The sequence below is a fragment of the Haemaphysalis longicornis genome, unplaced genomic scaffold (genome assembly GCF_048455015.1).
Source record: "Haemaphysalis longicornis isolate Haplotype H1 unplaced genomic scaffold, Haemaphysalis longicornis Haplotype H1 scaffold_10, whole genome shotgun sequence".
In the NCBI taxonomy this organism is placed as follows: domain Eukaryota; kingdom Metazoa; phylum Arthropoda; class Arachnida; order Ixodida; family Ixodidae; genus Haemaphysalis; species Haemaphysalis longicornis.
Window position 1 is genome coordinate 6,753,342 of NW_027526204.1, and position 8,618 is coordinate 6,761,959.

Consider the following 8,618-nt stretch of genomic DNA (forward strand, 5'->3'; position numbering starts at 1 on the left):
TTTATTACCGCACCTGACGCGCCAAAGCGAGGCGACGCGCGCGCGTTATCGGCGTCGGCGAGTGGGTTCGCTTGGTACGCAGGCAGCTTGGTATGCACACATGTGTAAAACTTGAGTAAAACACATGTGTAAAACATGAGTAAAACACTGTGTAGTGAGTGTACGGCGGTTGGCTATGCCCAGATAAGGTTGGCTATGCCCAGATAAGCCAAATAGTGCAAATACGGCTACTTCGTCGCGTACGTTCGACAGGACGGCTTTGCAGTGCCTCACGGCCATATTAAATAATGCAGTAATAGTTGGCCAAGCTAGCAATGGCTAACTAGTATAATACAACGCAGCGTGCGGCTCACGTAATTCAGTGCAGCGACAGCGCGCAACGCCTGCTTTGCCTACGGACCGCTGGCCGCCGGCCACTTCCGCAACTCACCGCCGTCGTTTGCGGCACGTAAACGCTACGTGCGACGACGGGCGCGTGTCGCTGACATCCCTCAGCGCTAGATACAACGGCACACCCAGCCTAAGATATCATTACGTCCGGCTAAAAAAATTGTGTCTTACGCCTTTCCGGGGCGTTTCCAAAGCTCTTATCTTAAAGACGCAGAACTCGCTGTGCCTGATTTCCCTGAGGCTACGCAGTGCTCGCAGCGTTTGCAGTACAAGGAAGCGTAAATATGACCAGCACTTTACAAAAGAAAGTCTCACCTTTCGTGCAGGATGCATAACCGATGTCGCAAAGGAAGCACTAGACGTTTCCTTCTCGACAACAGAGGTTAGCATGAGGCTGCAGAAACGCACATGCAAACGCTGCCGAAAGAGCCAAATGGCGCTTGCGCTTGCGGCTTGGCCAGGCTTGGCACAAAGAAGCCACAAAAATTTACATTCACAGCCATTCAACTTGGTACATAAATAAAAGTGTGTAGTCTAATGTGTAACAAAATTTTAAAAGTATAATATTGCGTGTTAGCTTAATTTTACATATATAGTTTTTTACCACTTGCGCCAACTGCCGGACGGCAGAAGAGTCAGGCCATTCGGCCACGATAAGCCCGTGTGTCCTCTCTTCTAATTTTTTATCTCTCTATGCAATTACTTACAATTAGAATTACAATTACAATTAGAATTACTTATTTGCACACTTACTTAATAATAGAAGGTAGGGCGAAGTGAGCTAGTTTCCTAGCAGTGTCGCCTCTAAATACGAACCAATGGCTACATAGTTTTTCTCTTTGGTTTTACCCCTAATATTTACCGCGCACGGTGACTTTTAATTTACCCGAAAACATGCGTAATCAGGCTGAATATACCAAGTAAGCCTAAGTAGTTCGTAAAAACGTGAAATCGTTGGGGCTTGCCGCTCGCTGGAAATGAACGTGATTGCATGGTGTATGGAAAATGTAAAAACTTAAATTTAATGCTCCATCTGCACCGCACTCAGGAGATTGCAGTGAATAAGTTCAAACCATGTATGCGGTGGCATTGGGCAACTTAACCGATATAATATAATGGCAATTTGGTTTAAGTATAAAGCATTAGTTTGCCTGTAATTGACGGCAGAATTACCGAAGGAACCTTGGGGTTCTTTGCTAACCAAGTACTCGGAATTGCGCTTTTCTCCTTTCGCGTGGATAATATGCGCCGTGTGTTTTTTCGCAACAATTTGCGTAAGTTGGGCGCGCTCGAGATCATTTTGACCTTTGCAATACACGCGCTGACACAATGAACGCCACCTGATTAGCCAGGGAAATGGTAAGATGGGCACGGCAGTTTTTACGCACGCCTTCGAGAAAAAAAAAAGCGCGTTAATTACCCAACAATGAACCTACGAATAAAGGCTCCGCAACAAGCAAATGGGACAGCATTTATGAATAAACTTGGAGTGTTCGCGAAAGGAAGCACGTAAGTTAATCTCTAAAAGTCTTCTTTGTGTTCATCGTTCACTATAGGCGATGTTGGCGATTAGATGGCCGTTTACATTATCTGGTAGGAGGGGAAGGGCTTATTATGTCTATGGTGGCGTTGGAACAGTATACCGACGCTGCGGGGCCGGGGAGGGCGGACCGTATTCGTAAGGGGTGGAGCACGAAATAACCCGGTGGCACTTTGCCTGTCTCAGAATCCTACTCTCAAACAACCGGGTTATTTTCCTCGTCTTCAAGATCCCTTCTTTCAGATACACATATTAGCAGTTTCCCTCGCCCGTGTCCCCTCCCTGGACGGCCGCCGTATCCTCAGCGAAAACGAGGCTGGGGTTAGCTTTCGTTGTCTCCAAGAGGAACAAAGGGGAAGTACCGTGCGGCAGCATACAACGCGTGCTTTACAGAACCAATGCCCGGAATTGCTGAAACTGAACACTGAAACAGAAACTGAAATTGCTGAAACTGAACTGAAACTGCCGACACTGGAAACGTCTGCCTGCCGTTCCCTCCAGCTTGAGCTCCGGACTTTCCGAGGGTAAAGTTTTGTCTTTTTATTCCTTGAAATATGGCGCTTTTTAATGGGTTAGAAGAGGTAGTATAAAGCTCAGTGATACATCTGGAACACAAAGAGCGATGAAGGAGAAAAGGACCAGAGTAGTGCATACTCTAACTAGAGCCAGTGTCCTTCAATGCTTTACTGGTCACGAAACTTCGGCGCTCGTTTCATATAGGGACCGCGGGCGCCACTACAGGCGCCGCCGCCGCACGAAGGGCATTGTCATGACTCAAGGACAATCCCCGCAACGACACCGAAGGAGATCAACGAAGAGGAGGAAGACGGGAGATCGAGGCAGGTGCGGTGCGAGGGGACCAGGCTCCGGAACAGCCAAGCCAAGGTTGACGCGACCCGAGGAACCGACGTCGCTGGGCGGGAGCGTGCCGACGGCGCATCGGCTTCGGCCTCCCGACGTTCCGCCAACCCACGTCGTGGCGGCTCCAGCAGCGACGGGCGCACCTCTTCGGTCAGCGGCATTTAACCGTTGTCCTGTGCTACAACGGCCCTGGTAACGGCAAGGTCCTCCGGAATCCCAGCATCACTACGCTAGTCGGCCAACATCGCGACAACGGCACTCGGGTACCAGCCCTTCGCGGCGCCCGGCGATTTCCTCACGTCAACACGCATGGCCTTCGTAAGCCTCACCTGTGAAGCCATATCTTGCAAGGACAGTGTTTAGGTTCTCAGGCAGAAGTGTCTTAGGAGAGCTTTGTAGTTCATTCGTGGGTGTGTTTTTCTTTGCTCTCTTTTGTTTGTTTCCTTTCTGATAAATGCCTTTTCTGAAGCCTGCACCCGTTTCCTTCTTCTCTGCCTGGCAGGACGCGTAACATTATTAATTGGGGAGCCTGCCAGGATCTTGGCATATCAACTGCCAGGATAGGCCTAGTGTCACGCGTCTCGCCAGCCTAGAAGAATGGATTGGGAAAAAGTGCTATCGTTAGTTCAAACGCTCGGGTTGAACAAAGAGCAGGCATTTCGAATAATTGAAGAAGAGAGTCACAAACAGCAGGAAGAGTTTGAGGGAGAAAAAAGATAATTGGAACAGATTCTACAGGCAGAGTCACAGCTGCGCCTCGTGCAGAACAGCGTCGGAAAAGCAGAGAGCATTGAACCCGCCGCACGTGAGTTGGAATGCACGCGCACTGGAGGAAGAGATAATGTGGAGAGTAAGGTAGATGGTAAAGATACAAATGTCTCGCGGCAGACCGAGGGGGAAGAAGTAGCGTTCGAAGTGCGAGATGAGAAACGTGGGGCGTGCGGGACGGCGGAAGGCAAGCCACAAGAAGATGGGCGCACCGAGAGAGTGCCTCGCAAGGACAGTCCACAGATAGTTTTGACGGTTTCTCTAACGACAGAGAGGTCCTCGAACGGCGAGTGATCACAAACAAGGTCTTTTCTGAAATGAGCGCTTGTAGTAGTAAGACCACGTTGAAATGCGGAGTTCCCCCTGATATGGAGAAAGCTGCCAGTACGGATGTTAGGGTTGCTTCTGAAAAGGGCAGGGAAAATATTGGCCTTGTTACGGCAATCACAGAAGCTGAGCCATTCGCCGAGTTTGCAAATCAGCTAGAACCGCGTTCTCATGATCAAAGGTCCACTGTCGATACAGACACGCGAAGAAAGGACTTGTGCAGGAATGCCATGCACGAGCTACTTGTCGCTGGCAAATATGCTCTGCGAGGCCCAGATAAGCAGTCTCGGGCACCCACCAAAAAGCGAAAACATGCATCCTCGAGAGAGAGCTCGCAGAAACGAGAAAAGGAGAGCTGGACACGTAGACAAGTTCTAGAGCGTCAGCGTAGTCCTCACGAGAAATACCGGCAAACTGGAAAGCTGCACAAGCTATCGTACGCAACCAGGCGGACATCTAAACGACTGACCACAATCCGAAGCAGCAAAAGCCGGTTCGAAATTGAGCAACAGCAAAGTCAGCCACGCCAAGGGAAAGCAGTTGCGCCACAAGCTGAAAGAACTGTCCCGAGGATTACGCGTGATCGCAAAAAGGGGATGATCAGAATGTGTCGGGTCCTTCAGATACCATTGAGAAAAAGGTCGTGCGCCAGCCGTAGAAAACGTATAGGAAGAATTGTTGGGAGAAACAGAAGCCGCCGATTAGAGCAAGATGTTAAATGGGCTCGCTGGAAGAAGGTGAAAATGAAGCACTCGGGTTACGGAGCCGACCGCTATCCCGGACTGAATATGGCAGGAAAGGGGACTGATAGAGAAAGAGAACAGTTTACTTCTGCAGAAAGGGTAAGACAGAATTGTGATTGTACTAAAAAAAACCCATCGTAAAGATGTATTCAGAGGTGTGTAGGGGTCCATTGTAGTTAGAGAAGTGTTGAACTGTAAAATGTGTGAACTGGGTGAACTGTGAATTGTGAATTGGGGTGAACTGTGTGGAGTGGACATGAGTAAGATGGGGTTAGAGATGGTGAGTGGCTGCTTGTGCTATTAGGCAACAATATGCGAACAAGTGTACGGTGTGGGGTCAACAGTGAAATGCACGGTGATGAGGAAAGTGCGGTGAACAATGACTGTGTGATAGTGAACATTCTGAGGGTGAACAATGCGATCGTGAACGATAAGTGCGCGAAGAGTGAACAGAGGCTCTGGGCTTAAAGTTAATCTTTGCCTCCGTGAGAGTGGTTGGGGAGAAGTTTTTTGAAAAAAAAAAAACTCGAAGAGGGGGGTAGTGTCATGACTCGTAGAGACCGGAAGTTTAGGCACTAAAAAAACGGGTTTTAGGCGCCTATTGAAGGCGCTCAAAATTGAAATTTAGGCATATATAGGCACTAAGTACTACCACATAGGCATATATAGGCTCGAATAATATTTACTCAGGCGGCGTATTTCAGTGCAATTTTTCGGTTTAGAGTAAACACAGGCTACAAACATCGGTATTTTGAAAATGCAATTTTATTTTCTTCATAAAACACTCAAGGGTGACGATTTCAAGATATCTAGGGTGACGCAACACTGTGCGAAAGGCTGTGGAAGCAGTGGCAAACAAGCACCATCTCCAGGTTTTCGGGCTTGAAGTTGTGCCTTCTGTCAGTCAATATCGTCTTGTACGCAGAGAAAGAACGCTCCACATCCACTGAGGTTAGCGGAGCGTACTTGTACTTTGGCACGTTGGATGTTTTGATTCCATCTGGAATCGCGGTATGTCCGCCGCTCAAAACCTCAGACGGTTCCGTCAGCGTCGAAAATCCGGGATTTCTGTCCAACACAGACTTAAGCTTCTCTATAGCTCTGTCAGCAACCGGTCCCCTGGGAGCACTAGCGAACCTTTCCTGTGCGTCCAAAATCAGCTGAATATTTTCAGTCAGCGTTGTGCCCGAACTTTCAAGTTTCTGTATTGTTGTTGCCAAGAACGTGAAATTGGCACACAAATAGGCCAAGTCACATGCAAGTGTAACATCATGTAGAACCTTCTGGGCCCTTCTCACGGCGACACTCTCATCTTCAGCAAAGCTGCTTACAACAGCCTTGACACCGTTTAAGTGTTGGTTGTAGTATTCCACTGCCGTCAGCCAAGTTCCCCAGCGGGTAACAACAGGCTCCGGTGGAAGAGGTACACCCGGCAGCTGCTCCCTGAAAGCACGAACGCGGGAAGGAGCCTTGAGGAACACCGCCTTCCCTACAGCTATCAGTTCGTTGACCGAACTGAACGACTTTCGTAGCTCTTCACACACCCGATGAATCCCGTGAGCAAGACAAGTGACGTGCAATAGTTCTGGGTAAAAAACCTTGAGAAGTGCACCAGCCTTAAGCATATAAGCTGCTGCATCTGTGTAGAGCAGCAGTACTCGGTCGTCGTGGGCTCCGGAGGGGTACAGAAGCTTCAATGACGAGTTCACGAAGCGGGCGATGGTCTCTCCGCTAGTTTTTTCTAGCTCTTTTGAGCAAACCAGGAAGGGTGTTGTTTTCTCTTCTGCGTCAAGCTTTCCGACTACAAAGTGACCGAGTACTCGTCCGGTGACATCTGTCGTCTCGTCCACAGAAATCCAAATGTGGAATTCACCGATTTCTCTTCTAATTTCTTGTAGCGTCTTCTCGTACAGTGGTCGCAGGTACTCCTTGCGAAGAGTCGACTCTGATGGTACCTTTTGTTTGCAGTACTTTTGCAAGAAATTCTTGAAAGTCTTGTTTTCGATTTTCGCCCAAGGGATGTTAGCAGCGACTAATGCTTCGCACAGGTCAGCGCTGAATTCACTTTTTTTTCCTTGAGCAATACTTTCAGCCAGGAACGATTGTCTTGATGTCGACGGCTGGTTGCGCAGAGCATTGGCTTGATGCAGTGCTGTTCTTTCATGCTGCTGCAAGTGGAACTTTTTTTCACAGGGTACCTGCGCGAAGAAAACAGTAACGAAAACTAAGATATTGCGTAAGGCACGTGAAACGTTGCTAGTGTACTTTTGCTTTTAGTCATGTAGAGTTGTAAACCTGACAATAGCTCAAGGAATGGCGAAGTTGGCCAGCTGCGCAATAGCAGGTAACCGTTTTTAAAATCATGATGCTTATACAACAATCCGACCAACACTGTGCCGGAAATTTTCAATAAGGAAGCCAGTTCCCGAATTAGGTTGCAAACATTGCACAACAATGAATAGCAGTTACGGTAAAAAGTTCTTAAAACGCACATTATTGGCAAGTTCTGAGCATTCAGAATAAATTTAGCGTAAGCACTGTTGGAGGCGTCACGTTTACGGTTGGTCCAGTGTTCACGTCAAGTGCATGATATCGTTAATTAAGATCAAGTGGAAAGTATTGTATTCTCACCTGCTTTCCGCAGGGTTGGCAGAATACTGTTTCTCCGTCGACGGTGTAGCACTGCGATCCACTGGTCCATTGCCGGATAAGGACACTTTTCGGCGTCTTAATCTTCGGCATTCGTCGGCAGGCTTCGGACGGATTACGGAGAGAGCAGAAACGCCAACTACGCTGACGTGCTGGCTGTAGTGATAGGGTCAATAGGTTTTCTCTTAATCTTGCCACAAGCTAGCCTCGCGCTGCCTCTCTAGGGCACGCTCTAGCCTCGCCCGCGTGCAATCTGCGCTGCAATATTCTCGACACCAAACAAATCCGACCTTTTTTTTTTGGGGGGGGGGGGGGGGGGAGGGATTCGCGAGCAATTTGTAATTGTTTTGCATTGTTTAGAAAGGCTTTTCGAAATCCCGTCCGAGGTAAATAAGTGGGAAAGGGTTCAGATTTATTTGCAATTTTTTAAGCAGAAGGAAAGGCGTGAAAGTCAATGTTGCGCATCTTGCCGAGAGAGTAGCTGTGCTTTCCCGCAGTACCGTCCTGGCCTTGAGAGGTAGGGCTTCCATTGGCCGGCTCCCTCGCAGGCTGGCGCTTGCGCGCTATCGTTGGGGGCGCTAGCAGACGACGCGCCGACGGAACCCGCAAGAATCTTTTTATGCCGCTAGCATTCAATAAAAACCCTTAAAAATGCTAAATACAACGTTTTCAATTGCTCTCTTGTTTTCTTCCAAACAAGCCAGTGCGAACCCATTTCCAACGCCAGCGCGCCTCGTCATTTTCATTACTTCATACCCCCATTCACAAACATACTGTTTTCTATACTCGCTGCACGCCGACTGGTTGGGGGACAACGCGTACTCTTTATTTTCACCTTGCATGCCTTGCAGACTAAATTCGACGAGACCATTCCTCAAAACACGTGTTCTCCTGTCTGTGACAAAACAATTTATGCCACTGTTAGCACTGTATTATTGCGCGAACAATATATAGGGCATTTCGGGTAATATTTCCGTCGCTACGCGTCACTCTGTCAAACAGCCAGCGACATAAACCCAAAAACGGTAAAGTGAGATAGCGCTTAGAGATCGCCGGCTGCGTGAGTGACGAGAGCGACGGTGCTAAGAATACTTTAACAGGAGTGCGACTGAGCGGCAGCTGCCTCTGCAGACGTGCCCGTCAGTCACGGGGAGTCTCGGCGGGTCTCTGTGACTCCTGCCACTGATTGCCCGCGTTGTATAATTATCGAGCACGCAGCCAGTTTAGGGTGGCAAACGAGGAAGAAATGAAAAATACTGCGGCTAATGGCGATACTGGCAGACTACAAAAGGAAAGACAGGCAGCCAAAGCCGCTGCTAGAGCGAGAAAACGAGACCGCT

At 48.7% G+C, this 8,618-nt stretch overlaps 1 long non-coding RNA gene across 1 annotated transcript; it reads right to left on the reverse strand.

The window, feature by feature from the left end:
- Positions 1-5,376: 5,376 nt before the first annotated feature.
- On the reverse strand, positions 5,377-7,605 carry LOC144158150 (uncharacterized). The gene is made up of 2 exons (XR_013319953.1): positions 7,261-7,605; positions 5,377-6,827 (listed from the first exon to the last, which is right to left on the reverse strand). It is a non-coding gene; the product is annotated as an uncharacterized LOC144158150 (long non-coding RNA).
- Positions 7,606-8,618: the final 1,013 nt, after the last annotated feature.